The following is a 17095-nucleotide window of genomic DNA, read 5'->3' as shown; positions in this document are numbered from 1 at the left end:
AACACCAACCATCTCGATAGGAATACCTAGTCCTAGAATGATCTCAAAGCCTATCTAAGGAAGAGATTTTGTCCCTCGGATTTTCAGAAACCAAGATGAATGAATTCTTAGAGCTACATTAGCAAAAATTTGGACTCACTTTTGGGCCTTTTAAGCTCTTTGAGATTCTAGGGATTCCATAAGGACCAATGAGAGTGAGGCTTTTGTTACGGAACTTTTGAGGTTACTTTTTGGTGGGGAGGCCATAACTTGAGCATAAAAACTCCAAATCTCCAAATTTTTTGGAGGTTGGTGCGTTAGAATCCTCTCATCAAGATCTTTCCCAATGATATGTTACATGATATAGTTTTAAGGTACTATGGATAGAGTTATCCACCACGATCCCACTTTTTGTAATAGAATGATGACTTGGCATTTCTTAGAGGGCCCAAAAATGAGTCCACATTTTCCCTAATGGACCAGGGTAGCAAAACTATTAAAGAAAATCACCAGCCATTTGCTCTTCTCCTCAAGTACTCACCACTATTTTAGACGAAGAGCAACTTATGGCCAAGTTTATTTGGGGAATGAATGAACCTGTAGACACCATGGTCAAGAATGCCAAGCGAGTTTCCATGGCTGAAGCTGTAAGAATGGCGAAGAACTTTGCCAAAGCCTTCATCGTTAAAGTCCCGCCAAAGCCTTCATCGTTAAAGTCCCGCCAAAGCTAGCTCCCTCATCCTTTTAGATATTCCAAACACTGGAAAGCTCTTACAACCTCCACCTCCAAAGAGACACCAAGGTCCCAACCAAAATCTGGAGTCAGGAAGTTTCAGGAATGATGTGAGGTCCCCCCCTCCGCGCACCGGGGACTCCCTGTATAGTTGACAGCGGAAGCAGTCCCCTCGTGCGCAGGGCAAGGTTTTTCACTCGGGGCCTCGCCCACGACGAATGTTCAGGCACAAGACTAGGCTGGTGGTCACTCCGAAAATTGAAACCGGGAAAATTTCCCATGCCTGAAAAACGGGGACGATTCTACCTTTTTGAATTTTCTTAACGAATTTTTCTAATGAGATCAAAATCTAAACTATCCTTCACCTGAATATTTAAACCTGAATTTTCCTAACAAGATCAAAAACTATCCTTCATCTGAATAAACCAGATAGAAGGAACTATCGCTGATAATATTTGATCATCTGAGCAGTTCAATGCTTTTTTCCTAATCAAGATCAAGCACAGCCGTTGACCCACTCAATTGAGAAATTTATCAGGGAATTAACTAACTACTCGAATCCTATCCTAATCCTAAGATTTTTCAGTTTGATTATTAAAACTCCACTGATTCCAGCCTAACCCCATCCGGCCCATGGGTTACCCACCACCGTACCACTGGAATCGGTACAACCAAACAAGTACTCACCCACCCATAATTGAATGCCTTTCTTAACCTTAGCTTTAGAAAACAGCAGTTACACACACACTCCTCTTAGAAACTTTAATATAAAAATAATCCATTGATAAAACAGATATGGTCACAAATTTCATAACTCAAAATTTCCATTCAATCCCTTGTTTCACAAAAAAAATACCACTCTGGACTCTCCGTTGGGACTAGCTGGTCAGCAATGAGATCCAGTAAAAAACAGATTACAATAATCATTTCGTCTCAACATTCATATATATCTTCCACGACATACGCATGGGTGTCCTAAGCACCGCGAGTCTGTGCATCGCCTGGTTAGAACCCTCTAGGATCCTCCTTGGGTGTCATGGTACTTCACTCAGGGACCACTTCGTCGGTCCTCGCCCATCGTATCGAAAGCACAGCATTTTTCACCATACCCAGGCTAGTCAAGACTTGGGCATGTTTTTGTCGCCTGAGCTGTCCCTTGAACACTCCCTGCTGCCAGCTGTTGCAACCGAACTTCCCTTAGATAAACACATATTTCACCATATCCATGCTGGACTTGGGCATGTTTTTGCTGCGTGAGCTCTCCCTCGGACACTCCCTGCCAGTTGTTGCAATCGAACTTCCCTTAGATAAACACATTCCAAATACTCCCTCCAGCATTCTGGCGTAAGACAGTCCTTTAAGAAAACAGGGTTTTTATGCAAGTTTTCAGTTTTGATTTTGTTTTGAATACAATGGTTATATCTTAATTCCGTATCTCAATACTTCTCGATCAGGTCTGGATTCCCAAGCAGAATTCCTCGAATTCTGTAATCTTGATCCTCAGATCAAAATCAAAGTTCTCAGCTTAGTTTCAGATTCGGTGGGTGATTTGAGGTCATTTTTCCTGAACTCGTCACATCGTCATTGATCGAAACTGACAAAGGAATTAGGTCTTGGTCAAAAGTCTGAATCAAAGTTTGAGTCTGGAAAGGTTCTTCCTAAACTATCTTCCTCGAAAGGTAATATTTCAATTTCTCTTTTTCTAAATTTTGTTCATTGAATATTTGCTTACAGATTTCTAAACTAAACATGAATTCCTAGGAGGAATAAATAATCATTTATCTTGATCTCCGACTTCGATAGTTTATTTGAATTTTCTCATTCCCATCTTAGTGAATATAAAACGGTAGAATTTCCTCTCACATATTATCTACTTATTCATTTTTCCAATTTTTGTGGAAATTAACATAGGATTAAATAGAACCCTTATTTAATGATAAAAATTCTAAATGCATCTAATTATGCATAGAATCCAATTCTAATGAAAGTCACACTTTTATCATAAAAATCATTTATGATGAAAATCACTCTTTTAATATAAAAAAATCTTTTATGCATACAAATCATTATTGATGAAAATCACTCTTTTAATATAAAAGAATTCCTTTTATGCATCCATTTATGCATAAAAAGATTTTATGATGAAAATCACAGTTTTAATAAAAAAAAACTTTTATGCATACAAATCATTTATGATGAAAATCAGTCTTTTAATATAAAAGAATTTCTTTTATGCATCCATTTATGCATAAAAATCATTTATGATGAAAATCATACTTTTAATATATAAAAAAATCTTTTATGCATACAATTCATTTATGATGAAAATCACTCTTTTAATATAAAAGAATTTCTTTTATGCATCCATTTATGCATAAAAATCATTTATGATGAAAATCACACTTTTAATATAAAAAATTTATCTTTTATGGATGTTTATGCATAAAAATCATTTATGATGAAAAGCCCACTTTTAATATAAAATAATTTCTTTTATGCATTAAAAAAATTTATGATGAAAATCCCACTTTTAATATATAAAAATTATCTTTTATGCATGTTTATGCATAAAAAATCATTTATGATGAAAATCACACTTTTAAAATTTAAAAAATCTTTTTTGCATACAAATCATTTATGCTAAAAATCACTCTTTTAATATAAAAGAATTTCTTTTATGTATCCATTTATGCATAAAAATTATTTATGATGAAAATCACACTTTTAATATAAAAAAAATCTTTTATGTATATATTTAAGCATACAAATCATTTATGATGAAAATGTCTCTTTTAATATTAAAAAAATCTTTTATGCATACAATTCATTTATGATGAAAATCACTCTTTTAATATAAAAGAATTTCTTTAATGCATCCATTTATGCATAAAAATCATTTATAATGAAAATCACACTTTTAATAAAAAAAATCTTTTATGCAGATATTTATGCATACAATTCATTTATGTGATGAAAATCACTCTTTTAATATAAAATAATTTCTTTTATGCATCCATTTATGCATAAAAATCATTTATGATGAAGATAACACTTTTATAATCAAAAAACAATTTCAATATGCTTCCTTCTATGCATAGAATTTAACTATAAAGAAAGTAACACTTTATTAATAAAATATTTTTAGTATGCATTTTTCTATACCTAGGATGAAAAATAACACTTTAAGAATACATACACGATGGGGTCTACTCTTTTTGAATTTAAAAAAAATTAAAACTTATTTACACAATTTTAGAAAATTTTCCCATAACCTCCTGTGTATGGCTGACCATTTTTCAAATTTTAACTCTCTTAAATTAATTAAAAGTTCACCAAGAGTATTTAAATTATTCTAATGTAAACATTTTTTACTTATTTAAAAGAAACATTATGAAAAACTTGATTTTATCCATTAAACATTCATCTAGGATAAAGAATGGTTGGATTTACTAAAGAGGAGAGGGGAATGCCTTTTTTCAATGAGGCATAACATCATATTCATTTTAGAGAAGACAAAAATCATAAAAAACCATAAAATGAAATAAAAAAGAGGAGAATCTCCAACTTACAAGGAGAATTTAAGAGCTTTCCTTTGGCTTGATTGTTTGAGGGATCTACTTTTGTTTGAAACAAGAGTGACCACCAATCTTTAGAAGAGGGAAGGTCAAAACTAATGAATTATGAGTAAATTCACAGCTTTTGGCTCTTGGGAGAACTAGGGTAACAGTGCAAAAACACTATTGAGCTTCAACAAAGGGGAAGGATTCTATTTATAGGAAAAAGTGAGCTTCTAACCAAGCCAACTAATTCTAGAATTTTCCAGATCAGTTTGGTTATATTTTGATCATTTTTGGGTCAGTTTAGTCCACTTTTTGGATCTAGTTGAGACAAGAGAGAGGAGAGATAAAAATATCTCATTATTTGGGAGTTTAAAACTCACCCACACATGTGAAATAGGGCCTCCTTCATGAGGGAAACTCCCCCATACTGAGGTGTCAAAAATGCATCATTTCTTCTAACACATATGTAAGGAAGGGGAGTTCTTTAAAAGAGGTGCATATTTCACATAAGATGAAGAGTATAAAATGTACAAGGTTTATTAATAAAAAAACTATGACACATATGTAAGGAAGGAGAGTTCTTTAAAGGAGGTGCATATTTCACATGCTTGAATGAGTTTTAAACTCATAAAAATTGAGATATTTCATCTCTCCTCTCTCCTCATTCAAGTCTAGTTCCAAAAAGTTAGCTTAACTGACCTAAAAATGGTCAAAAAGTGACCAAACTGACTTGGAAAATTCTAGAATCAGTTTGTTTGGTTAGGAGCTCAAATTTTCCTATAAATAGAAGCCTCCCCTTGTTGAAAAATATATAGTGTCTTATGCTTTGTTACTCTACTCCACCTAAGCCAAAATATATAGTGTCTTATGCTTTGTTACTCTACTCCACCTAAGCCAAAATATATAGTGTCTTATGCTTTGTTACTCTACTCCACCTAAGCCAAAATATAGAGTGTCTTATGCATTGTTACTCTACTCTACCTAAGCCAAGAACTGTGAATTCTTTAATAATTCACTAGTTTTTTATACTTCTTTCTTTCTTCAATCCCCATTGGTGGCTCCATCAACATACTAAACCAATTGATTGGTTGGGGGCCTCTACCGTGAACAAAGAATCAAGCAAATTGTAAGGTAATTAGTGAATATTGATCTTTTCTATAATTTCTCAATGTTTCTCTCTTCTCAACCTCTTTCAAGCTTGAGAAGCTTAATTGGTATGGTTTTTTAAATGCTATTGAAGTTAATTGGTGAATAGTAGTGAAGAGCTACATAATTTAATAAATGCTATTGAAGTTAATTTCCATTTATATTTAATTCTAATGGTTTTTCTCTCTCTCACTTAAGAAATGATCATACTCATCACCCTTTTCAATCCAAATGAAGCTTTTCATAAGGCTTTTCCTTAATCCAAGATTAATCTATGCTTGAGGCCAAATTAATGGCTTTTTTCTATGCTTTTAGTTTATGTATATTGATGATTCAATCCATTATGGATTGATGATCCAATTAGAGACTATTCTAATTATTTCCTTAATGATAAGCTTTATCCCTTAGAAAAAATTGAGATTTATCAGTCATAGTAGCCGAGCTATGGCAAAATTTTTATAGAAATTACGCATAAGATAATTTCATTCAAAGCATAAAAAGAGGACTTCCTACCATATTCTAGGAACTATCATCCTAGATTAATTAAAGGAATTTTATTATGCATGGAGATGTGGATGTATGCATGTAGATGTAGATGTATGGATGTGAGTGTGAATGTGGAGGTGGATGTATGCATGGAGATGTGGATGTATGCATGTAGATGTAGATGTATAGATGTGGATGTGGATGTATGCATGTAGATGTAGATGTATAGATGTGGATGTATGCATGTAGATGTAGATGTATAGATGTGGATGTGGATGTGGAGGTGGATGTATGCATGTAGATGTAGATGTGGATGTGGATGTGGAGGTGGATGTATGCATGTAGATGTAGATGTATAGATGTAGATGTGAATGTGGAGGTGGATGTATGCATGTAGATGTAGATGTATGGAGGAGAATGTGAATGTGGATGTGGATGTATACATAGAGATGTGGATATATGCATGTAGATGTGAATGTACGCATATAGATGTGGATGTATGGATGTGAATGTGCATGTAGATGTAGATGTGGATGTATGGATGTGGATGCATGAATGTACATGTAGATGTGGATGTGAAAATAGATGTATGGATGTAGATGTGGATGTATGGATGTGAATGTGGATGTGGATGTGGATGTATGGATGTGGATGTGGATGTGGATGTATGGATGTGAATATATGATATGTGATGTGAAGGAATCTGAAGTGATGAGATGGAAAATGATGTGATGGGATGAGTACACATATAACTGGAATGTGGGATAAGCAATGTGGATTGATGAGGGATAATGTGAAAAAATGAGAGTTAATATAGAAACTATATTTTGTGACTGTTTGTAAATGCTGTTTGTAAATGACTGTTTTATGTCAAGATTGCTGGGAAAGCATTGTGACCATCTTGTGATTAAGGTCGTGAAGACCTAACTGATAATGTTGAAACTGCTGACGGAGAGTCAATGAAGGACGTCTCGCGTAGCAAGGTCGGCCGAGGTCTTGACCAGCCTCGGTGCGATTAAAATGGTGAGCTTCCGGTACGGTGGATGAGGGGTCAAGGAAGCGGCCTATGAGTGAAGCGCTAGGTCACCTGCGAAGGATCCTAGAGGGTGCTGACCATACGGTGCTCGGGCTCTGGGTCGCCTAGGATACCCACGCGTACGTCGAGGAAGATATTGGAACAGGGTTGGAGTTGTTTTCTGAAATCGGGCATGGATCTGGTTGATTGACCTTGCTGGTCTTCAATGGATGAGTCCATGGCTCTTTATATGGATCTGTTGGTTGATCTTGCTGATCTTCAACGAGATTCCATCTTGATAAGTGATTATATTGCCGAGTATTATGGGCTAGGGATTAGGAAACGGCCCCTGAGTGGACAGGTGGTGAGCATCCTAGTTACCAATGATGCCATAGATACTCTGATGAAGGAATGATGGGAAAATTGAGAATCAACTGGATAAATTGGAAGATGGTGATCAGTGATACTATGGTTTTATTAAAGGATTGTTTTAAACTGGTTGAATCTATGAAAAGGCAATTTCATATTGGGTGTGTGAGTGGTGTGACTAGTTTTATTTTGCATGAACATCCGGCTAGGGGGCCTTGGAACTCTTTTCCTTGGTACCCGGGACAAAACCTAACCAAATTCTTAATTGGATCCCATCACTACAGTGGTTGAGTGGTTGGCTAACCCATGGGACTGGATGGGGTTAGGCTGGACTGATGGATTCGTAAATCGAGACTCAAACTTTTGTTTTTACGATAGATAAAATAAATCCCGGACAGTAACTGTTCTATGGATAGGAATCAACGGTTGTGCCTCTTGAATGGGGAAAAAAGCGTTGATCCCAATGATCCAAGTGCAAGTTCTTTCTTAATCTGACCATGTATCTTATAGATGCAATTGGATCAGCTCGATCAGAAATGTTCTTGACTACGTTAGAGAAAAAAATTATCCTGGTGGAATCGCCCGTGCTTTCCGGCAAAGGAAGTTTTTCCGGGTTCCGTTTTGGAACAACCGATGGATTAGTCTCTTATCCGGATATCCGTGGGTGAGGCCCCGAATGTGGGACCCCTGTCCCGCGCGAGAAGTGCTACTTCCGCTGCTAGTATCCCGAATCTGTTGCTCGGTGGGAACAGGGATCTTACAGCCGTAGTATGTGGTGTACTCCATCTCCTGCGCCGTAGGTGCACAACCATAGTCTTTGGTCTGCATCAAGACAGAACCAAAGACTTATTGATTTCTTCATTCAATATTATTACCTTTGAAAGTTAAAATTTGAACGGTCTATACTCACAAATGTGGCCACAAATCCATCTCGTCCCATCCGGCCTAGTCTAGATGTGTGACCAGCTTGCAGTCTCTTTCGTGCTGCCGTCTATGTAAATTTGATTAAACAAAATAACATAGATTAGAGAATAGTTAGAATCAATCTAGCAAAGTTCATATGAATTCTTATATACATTAGCAAAGGCACACACCTTTTGCTGAGGAAAAGTGATGCATAGGCGTCTCTCCTTGCGGAAGTATTGCCATGTCTCCATGCACATATCAGCCCTCCTATTGTTTTTCTCCACCATACGGTAGCGTCTGTTTATTTTTCATATCACAATAAGCATTAGAATATACCATAGAACTTGTTAGATTTCAATGTTTTGTTTCTTTTATTGATTTTTTAACTTCGATCATTTGATAAATGACTCATGTTTTTATGGTACTTGAAAATCAGATTCGGACCAATCAGAGGGTACACCGCCACCTCCTACTGGTGGTGGTTGGGGTGCACAAAGTTCCAATACTACACATGAACCCGTTTACGATGATTTCTACTACGATGAGTCTATTATATGCTGGTGCGCTTGTGGTCGTGGCACATATCGAAGGCCACAACGGGAGTGCTTTTCACATGAGATGACTCATGGTACTTTTGAGTGAGCACCACCACTTGAGGAGCGACATCGACCTATGGTATGTGACTATTCTCCCTTAGTTTTATTATTGGTTATTTTATAAATCAAAGGCTCATATATAGTGCAACCATATTATATATGTAGGTATATTCACTTGATGTGACGAGGATGACTTCACTATCAGTGGTGCACATGTCCCTCCCACATGGCACGGACAGGTCATTTGTCAGTTTGCAGCTCGAGGTTTCTCAACATCCTCTACCTCCTGCTTTGAAGGCTAAGACGGGTGGAGATCATCCGTTGCCTACTCGTATGCATTCTCTAGTACAGACGTATGATTGAAGACGATACGGAGGATGGCAGAGAGGAACACTTCCTTTAGATGGAGTGGTTTTTAGCTTCTGGGGAAATCGCTACATGATTGCTCCATCTACCCATCAGTGGAGCAGGACGAGGCCTCTTTATTGCATAGGATTTGCATGTGCCCCCTCGTTCAGAGGTCACCCTTATGTCTTTTTGTGGACCTATATATGGATGGGGTCCATGGCATCAGCTTACTCGCTACATTCAGAGCATGAGTACTTATGGGTTATGTCTCAATGCAGCCTCTCTTTCTGATAAAGGGATTACACATGCAGAAGGACAAAGACTCTATGTTGACGAAAGACCTTACTCTCAAGGAAACATAGCAGGTTTAATCAATAGTAGTCGAGGGATGAGTTCAAGAACCAATTGCACATTTGTGGAGTGTGAGAATAGTCATGAACCAGGACATATGAGTAGGGATGTAGAAAGATACATAGTTGTCAATGCTATTAGATCATTACGTGCTGGAGATGAATTGCTGATCAATTATGGATGGCGTAGACCTCCATGAGCACCCTTAACAGATGAGGGTTAAAAGCTTCATTGTATACAAGTCCTAATGTTATTTTGACCTCTTGTACTCTAATTCTACACTTTAATTTGCACCATGTTCTCTACTGTCTCTAATTTAATTTGATAATTGTCTTTTATTGTCTCTAACTATTTTGTATCTGTGATAATTATTGAATTCCATGCACATCTCTCTTTTCTTTTATATAGAAGCATGCTATTGATACAATCTTCTTTGCCTTCAAATATGTAGATTTCGGATTATGACATCGACAATATCACAAATCAACGTTCACATGACGTATCTCACATGTCAATAGAGTGCATGAGGATCCTACGTAGGAGTGATCCTAATGTGTATACAAGACTAAAGAAACAGTATTCTCAAGACTTTAATGGGTGTGATGATATCTTTGTTAATGACGATGGCATGTCTGATTTTATTAAGGATTGGTATCAAAATAATAGTGCGAGCGATATTCCTAATAACAACGAGAAGTATCTTCGAGAAGAAGCTCTAAAGCGTATCTAGACAGGAAGCCAACTGACATGACTGAGTGCAAGCTTACTTATTCTTAATCTTCAAAACTGTTTTGGATGGAGTAATCTATCCATTTCAGCACTTTTGAAGTATGTAATAATCTAACATATTTTTTTGTTACATTCTAAATATGGTTGCTTCTTATTGATCGTATTTTTAACGAACTTGCAGGCTACTCTCTTAGAAGTTCTTGCCGACAAGCAATTCCCTTCCTGCATCACATGATGAGGTGAAGAAGATGATAAGTTTGACTATTCTTCTATACATGCATGTCCTAACGATTGTATTTTATATAGAGGTCAGTACGAGGACGGTGTGATGTGTCCAAAATGTCAAACGCCTCGTTATAAAGAGGAGAAAGGTAAGGTCCCTAGAAAGGTATTGAGACATTTTCCCCTGGCTCCACATATAAAACATATGTTCCAAAGTCCTGAATTAGCTAAGCTTATGACATGGGGAGTGGAGCACAAGAGCAAAGATGGAGTAATAAGTCAATATTAGATAAAATGGAAAAAATCCCTCAAAATGGGAATGTATTTAAAAAATTTGTTTTGGCCATAACTTGAACACGAAAACTCCAAATTTGTCGGACAAAGTAGATCTAGATTCTACTTTTCAAGCTCTTTCCAATGATATGTCACATGAATATGTTTTGACAAACTTTTGGATGAGTTTACCATACCCCCACTTTTTTCATGGGAATGGGATTTTTTCCACTTTATCTAATATTGACTTTAATGCGAATTCCATCTGATAGTCCGGCATTTAGTCATATTGATTTGCGATGGCCAGATGTTGCAAAAGAACCACACAATTTAAAGATGGGTGTAGCATTAGATGGTGTGAATCCATTTTCAATGAGATCAAGTAAATGGTCTACATGGCCAGTGGTAGTTATTAACTATAATCTACCCTCGTATCTCAGCATTAAGAAAGAGCATTTAATGCTCTCACTCTTAATTTCGAGAAAATGACAAGTTAAAGATCTGCATGTTTATTTGCCCCCTCTCACTCTTAATTTCGAGAAAATGACAAGTTAAAGATCTGCATGTTTATTTGCCCCCTCTCATCGTCGACGATCTTCAAGATTTGTGGAGAGGGATTGATGTCATGGATATGTCCAGAAGCATCGGTCAAAGACAGTTCATTGTTCATGGAATTTTAGCATCGACTATCCCATGACTTTCCAGGATATGGTTTTTGCTCAGGTAAACGGTTTAAATATATATATATTGTCTCATACGTTTGTACGATGTTCATTGCGCTAATCATCTTTGTTATGTTTTCCATGCAGGGATATGTACCAAGGGTTATAAAGCTTGTCCAATTTGTGGTGATTGGTTAAGATCGACTTATAGCAAAAACCTCAACAAAAATATATATCTTTGACATAGACGATTTTTATCTGAAGATCATTATCTACGAGACAAAAGGCAAGCCATACATTTTAATGGAAAGGTAGAAGAAGGGAGATGTCCAATACCAATGACACTGAAGGATTAGGATCTAAAGTGGACTGTTGGAACCGCTATCGATCCGGAGTCGGAGATCATACGTGGCGATGATGATGATGCTTATAAAGAAGCGAGCGAGAGGAAAACGTGCTCTAGCTCAAAGTCCTTCAATATGGTATACTTTGGAATATTGGAAGGATTTGAGGATATGTCATCTTCTTGATCCTATGCACATATTCAAGAACATTGGTCATTCGTTATGGCAACACCTCATTGGCTTGAAAGACATAGCGGCGGCAGCAAGAAACTCAAAGCCCAATCTATGGCCACTTTATGATGAAACTCAACGTGAGACAACCTACGAGCCTGCCCCATGGGTGCGCAAGACAGAAGAGTTGGAGACTATCAACAAGAAGATTCAATCGATTTGTACGCCTACAGGATATGGAGCATCTTGTCGAAACGTGTTTACTCTAGATGACAAGAGCTTGTCTAGTTTAAAAACACATGATTGGCACAATTTTGTGAAGGTAAATCTATCCAGATCTTTGTAAGTATTTATTTTCTTGCATGTTTTGTTGATCGGATTAATCATGTATGCAGCATGTTCTACCCCTTGTTATTGATGGATGTACTACAAGAGGAGTATTGATATACGTCAAGACCTGGGCAGGTTTTTGCCGCGTGAGTTGTCCCTTGAACACTCCCCGCTAGCTGTTGCAACCGAACTTCTCTTAGATAAACACATATGCCAAATACTCCCTCCAGCAATCTGGCGTAAGATAATCCTTTAAGAATACAGGGTTTCTATGCAAGTTTTCAGTTTTGATTTTGTTTTGAATACAATGGTTATATCTTAATTCTGTATCCCAATACTTCTAGATCACTGGTCTGGATTCCCAAGCAGAATTCCTCAAATTCTGTAATTTTGATCCTTAGATCAAAATCAAAGGTCTCAACTTAGTTTCAGATTCGGTGGGTGATTTGAGTGCATTTTTCCTGAACTGGGCACATCGTCATTGATCCAAACTAACGAAGGAACTAGGTCTTGGTCAAAAGTCTGAATGAGAGTTTGAGTCTGGAAAGGTTCTTCCTAAACTATCTTCCTTGAAAGGTAATATTTCAATTTCTCTTTTTCTACATTGAATATTTGCTTACAGATTTCTAAACTAAACATGAATTCGTAGGAGGAATAAATAATCATTTATCTTGATCTCCGACTTCGATAGTTTATTTGAATTTTCTCATTTCCATCTTAGTGAATATAAAACGATAGCATTTCCTCACATATTATCTACTTATTCATTTTTTCAATTTTTGTGAAAATTAACATAGGATTAAAGAGAACCCTTATATAATTATAAAAATTCTATATGTATCTAATTATGCATAAAATCCAATTCTGATGAAAGTCACACTTTTATCATCATAAAAATCATTTATGATGAAAATCACTCTTTTAATATAAAAAAATCTTTGATGCATATATTTGTGCATATAATTCATTTATGATGAGAATCACACTTTTAATATAAAAGAATTTCTTTTATGCATCCATTTATGCATAAAAATCATTTATGAGGAAAATCACACTTTTAATATAAAAAAAAATCTTTTATGCATATATTTATGCATACAATTCATTTATGATGAAAATCACTCTTTTAACATAAAAGAATTTCTTTTATGCATTTATGCATAAAAATCATTTATAATGAAAATCAGACTTTTAATATAAAAAAATATCTCTTATGTATGTTTATGCATAAAAATCTTTAATGATGAAAATCACTCTTTTAATATAAAAGAATTTCTTTTATGCATCCATTTATGCATAAAAATCATTTATGATGAAAATCCTACTTTTAATATAAAAAAATATCTTTTATGCATGTTTATGCATAAAAATCATTTATGATGAAAATCACACTTTTAATATAAAAAAGTTATCTTTTATGCATGTCTATGCATAAAAATCATTTATGATGAAAATCACACTTTTAATATAAAAAAGTTATCTTTTATGCATGTCTATGCATAAAAATCATTTATGATGAGAATCACAGTTTCAATCTAAAAAAAATCTTTTATGCATATATTTATGCATACAAATCATTTATGATAAAAATCACTCTTTTAATATAAAAGAATTTCTTTTATGCATAAAAATCATTTTTGATGAAAATCACACTTTTCATATAAAAAAATCTTTTATGCATATATTTATGCATATAAATCATTTATGTGATGAAAATCATTCTTTAATATAAAAAAATCTTTTATGCATATATTTATGCATACAATTCATTTATGATGAAAATTACTCTTTTAATATAAAAGAATTTCTTTTATGCATCCATTTATGCATAAAAATCATTTATGATGAAAATCACACTTTTAATATAAAAAAAATCTTTTATGCATACAATTCATTTATGGTGAAAATCACTCTTTTAATATAAAAGAATTTCTTTTATGCATCCATTTATGCATAAAAATCATTTATGATGAAAAACACTTTTATAATTAAAAAAACTTCAATATGATTCCTTCTATGCATAGAATTTTATTCTAAAGAAAGTAACACTTTATTAATAAAATATTTTTAGTATGCAATTTCTATACCTAGGATGAAAAATAACACTTTAAGAATACATATACGATGGGGATTACTCTTTTTAAATAATACAAAAGTAAAACTTATTTACACAATTTTAGAAAATTTTGCCATAACCTCCTTTGTATGGCTGACCATTTTTCAATTTTTAACTCTCTAAAATTAATTAGAAGTTCACCAAGAGTATTTAAATCATTCTAATGTAAACATTTTCTACTTATTTAAGAGAAACATTATGAAAAACTTGATTTTATCCATTAATCATTCATCTTGGATAAAGAATGGTTGGATTTACTAAAGAGGAGAGGGGAATGCCTTTTTTCAATGAGGCATAACATCATATTCATTTTAGAGAAGACAAAAATCATAAAAAACCATAAAATGAAAAAGAAAAGAGAAGAATCTCCAACTTACAATGAGAATTTGAGAGATTTCCTTTAGCTTGATGGTTTGAGGGATCTACTCTTGTTTAAAACAAGAGTGGCCACCAATCTTTATAAGAGGGAAGGTCAATAACTAATGAATTATGAGTAAATTCACAGTTTTTGGCTCTTGGGTGAGAAGTAGGGTAACAGTGCAAAAACACTATTGAGCTTCAACAAAGGGGAAGGCTTCTATTTATAGGAAAAAGTGAGCTTCTAACCAAGCCAACTGATTCTAGAATTTTCCAGATCAGTTTGGTCAATTTTTGACCATTTTTGGGTTAGTTTCCACTTTTTGGATCTAGTTGAAACAGGAGAGAGGAGAGATAAAAATATCTCATTATTTGGGAGTTTAAAACTCACCCACACATGTGAAATAGGCGCCTCCTTCATGAGGGGAATTCCCCCATACTGAGGTGTAAAAAATGCATCATTTCTTCTAAATATCTCTCTTTTTTAACTATTAACCTTGTCCTTAGTCAACTCTTCATCTTATGTGAGTATTTACTCATTTTTGGGGGATTTTTCTTTTATTCTTCGATTTATCTCCTCCCTACATTTAGATGAATCTTATTGGTCCATAGGAACCTTAATTTAAAATTTTGAAAAAAATCTTGACCCCTAGGATAAGGCCTCTTGAACAGATAATACTTGATTTCTAATGCACCTTTTGAAAATCTTTTTGAACTTCTGTTTCACGGGAACTTATTTTAATAAGAAGAGATATTTTTCCATCCAAAAATATTTAAAAACTGAATTACCACTCTCTAGAAGATTTTCTCTCTCTAGGCCAAAACTGGTAGAAACAAGATCTTTTATATTTTTGAAGAGGGATTTGATTACAGGGGAAGATGCAGGACATCTTGAGAGGCTGGGGAGGAATCTTACAAATGAAGGAAGACTTTTTTCTCAAAGCACTTTCTCAAGAATTCCACCTTTTTCAAGAATGCAGAGGAAAGAGCTTTGAAGTGAGAAAAGGTGCTTTGGATGTCAGGGGTTTGGGCACCAGCTCAAGGATTTCCCATCTCCTTCTGTCGGCCAAGGAATCCAGGGTCCTAGACAGACTCCTTTATATCAGTCCCAATCAAGGTCCCCCGCGCCAAAATCAGGGCAACCCCAGAAGAGTGCCACTTCAGCCTGCAGCCTCCATGCAAATCAGTCTCCGAACTCCCTCACAAAATTGGGGAAACCAAAGAGAGAGAGTTCCACCTTAGACTGCAACAGCTAGAGCCATCACTATAGCTGAGGAAGTGGAGGAAGAAAAAGAACACGTGTATGTCGCAATTGAGCATCAGGGGAATAATCGTCATTTTTCAGTCCTCCAGACTCCTGTAGAGTACCACTGTAAGCAATTCAAGCTTTTGATTGATTCAAGCAGTAATCATTCTTTTATTTTCCCAGGATTTCTGCATAAGTTAGTCCGAAATCAAAAATCAGGGAAACCTATGGAAGTGGAATTGGCCAGTGGAAAGATTCTTTTCACACACCTTGAGATAGATCTTACTCAGTTTAGTCTAGATAGGAATGTAACTGAGTACCAGCTCAGAGTCTTACCCTTGGGAATCTATGATGGAATCCTTGGAATGGATTGGCTCCATAAGAATCAGGCTGACATTCATTGTAACAATGGCACCATCTCTTTCCTTGACCTTCACAGGAATAAAGTTCAAGGAACTGGAATTTCTAGATTCCTAGTGCTGCAATTAGTCAAGGCTTCTAAATTATTAAAAGGGCTCAAAACGAGGCAAGCTATTTATATCGTTAAGGTTAATCCAATAGACATAAAATGCAAGGCTCAAGAACCAGAGTGGTTAAGTGAGTATGCAGACGTGTTCCATGAAGAGCTGATTGGAGATGCCTCCAACTCGCAAAGTAGATCATGAGATCAAGTTAACCTCTAGAGCTCAGCCCTAGTAGCCTATCATGCATACAAAATCCCACTCTTTAAAGCCATAGAACTTAAGGAGCAGTTAAGACAAATGTTAGAGCAGGGATTCATCAGACCCAGCGTCTCCCCTTGGGGTACGCTCGTTCTTTTTCAAAAGAAGAAAGATAGAACGTTAAGACTCTATATTGACCATAGAGGATTGAATCAATTAAGAATTAAAAATAAGTATCCTATCCCTAGGATTGATGAACTTCTAGTTGGTTTAGTGGAACCCAAATGTTCACAAAGATAGATCTCAAATCTGGATACTACCAGATCAGAATCAAGGAACAGGACATCCTGAAGACAGCATTCAATACTCGCTATGGGCATTATGAGTTCACAGTCATGCCATTTTCATTGACTAATGCCCCGATGTAAGGTTCCCCCCTTCTAAAATAGGAGAAACACTTAAGATAGTCCACTAAGTCTTAACTTGGAGAAAAT

The 17095-nt window shown here is 35.4% G+C and overlaps 1 pseudogene; it reads left to right on the top strand.

Annotated features, from left to right (window-relative positions):
* Nucleotides 1-8979: 8979 nt before the first annotated feature.
* Nucleotides 8980-9712, top strand: LOC147611552 (uncharacterized; annotated as a pseudogene).
* The last annotated feature ends 7383 nt before the right edge of the window (nucleotides 9713-17095 follow it).

Source organism: Cibotium barometz, chromosome 47 (assembly GCF_041138505.1).
Source record: "Cibotium barometz isolate CiBa-2024 chromosome 47, ASM4113850v1, whole genome shotgun sequence".
NCBI lineage: Eukaryota > Viridiplantae > Streptophyta > Polypodiopsida > Cyatheales > Cibotiaceae > Cibotium > Cibotium barometz.
The sequence above is the reverse complement of the archived record's forward strand: the minus strand, read 5'-3'. Positions and strand labels throughout refer to the sequence as shown.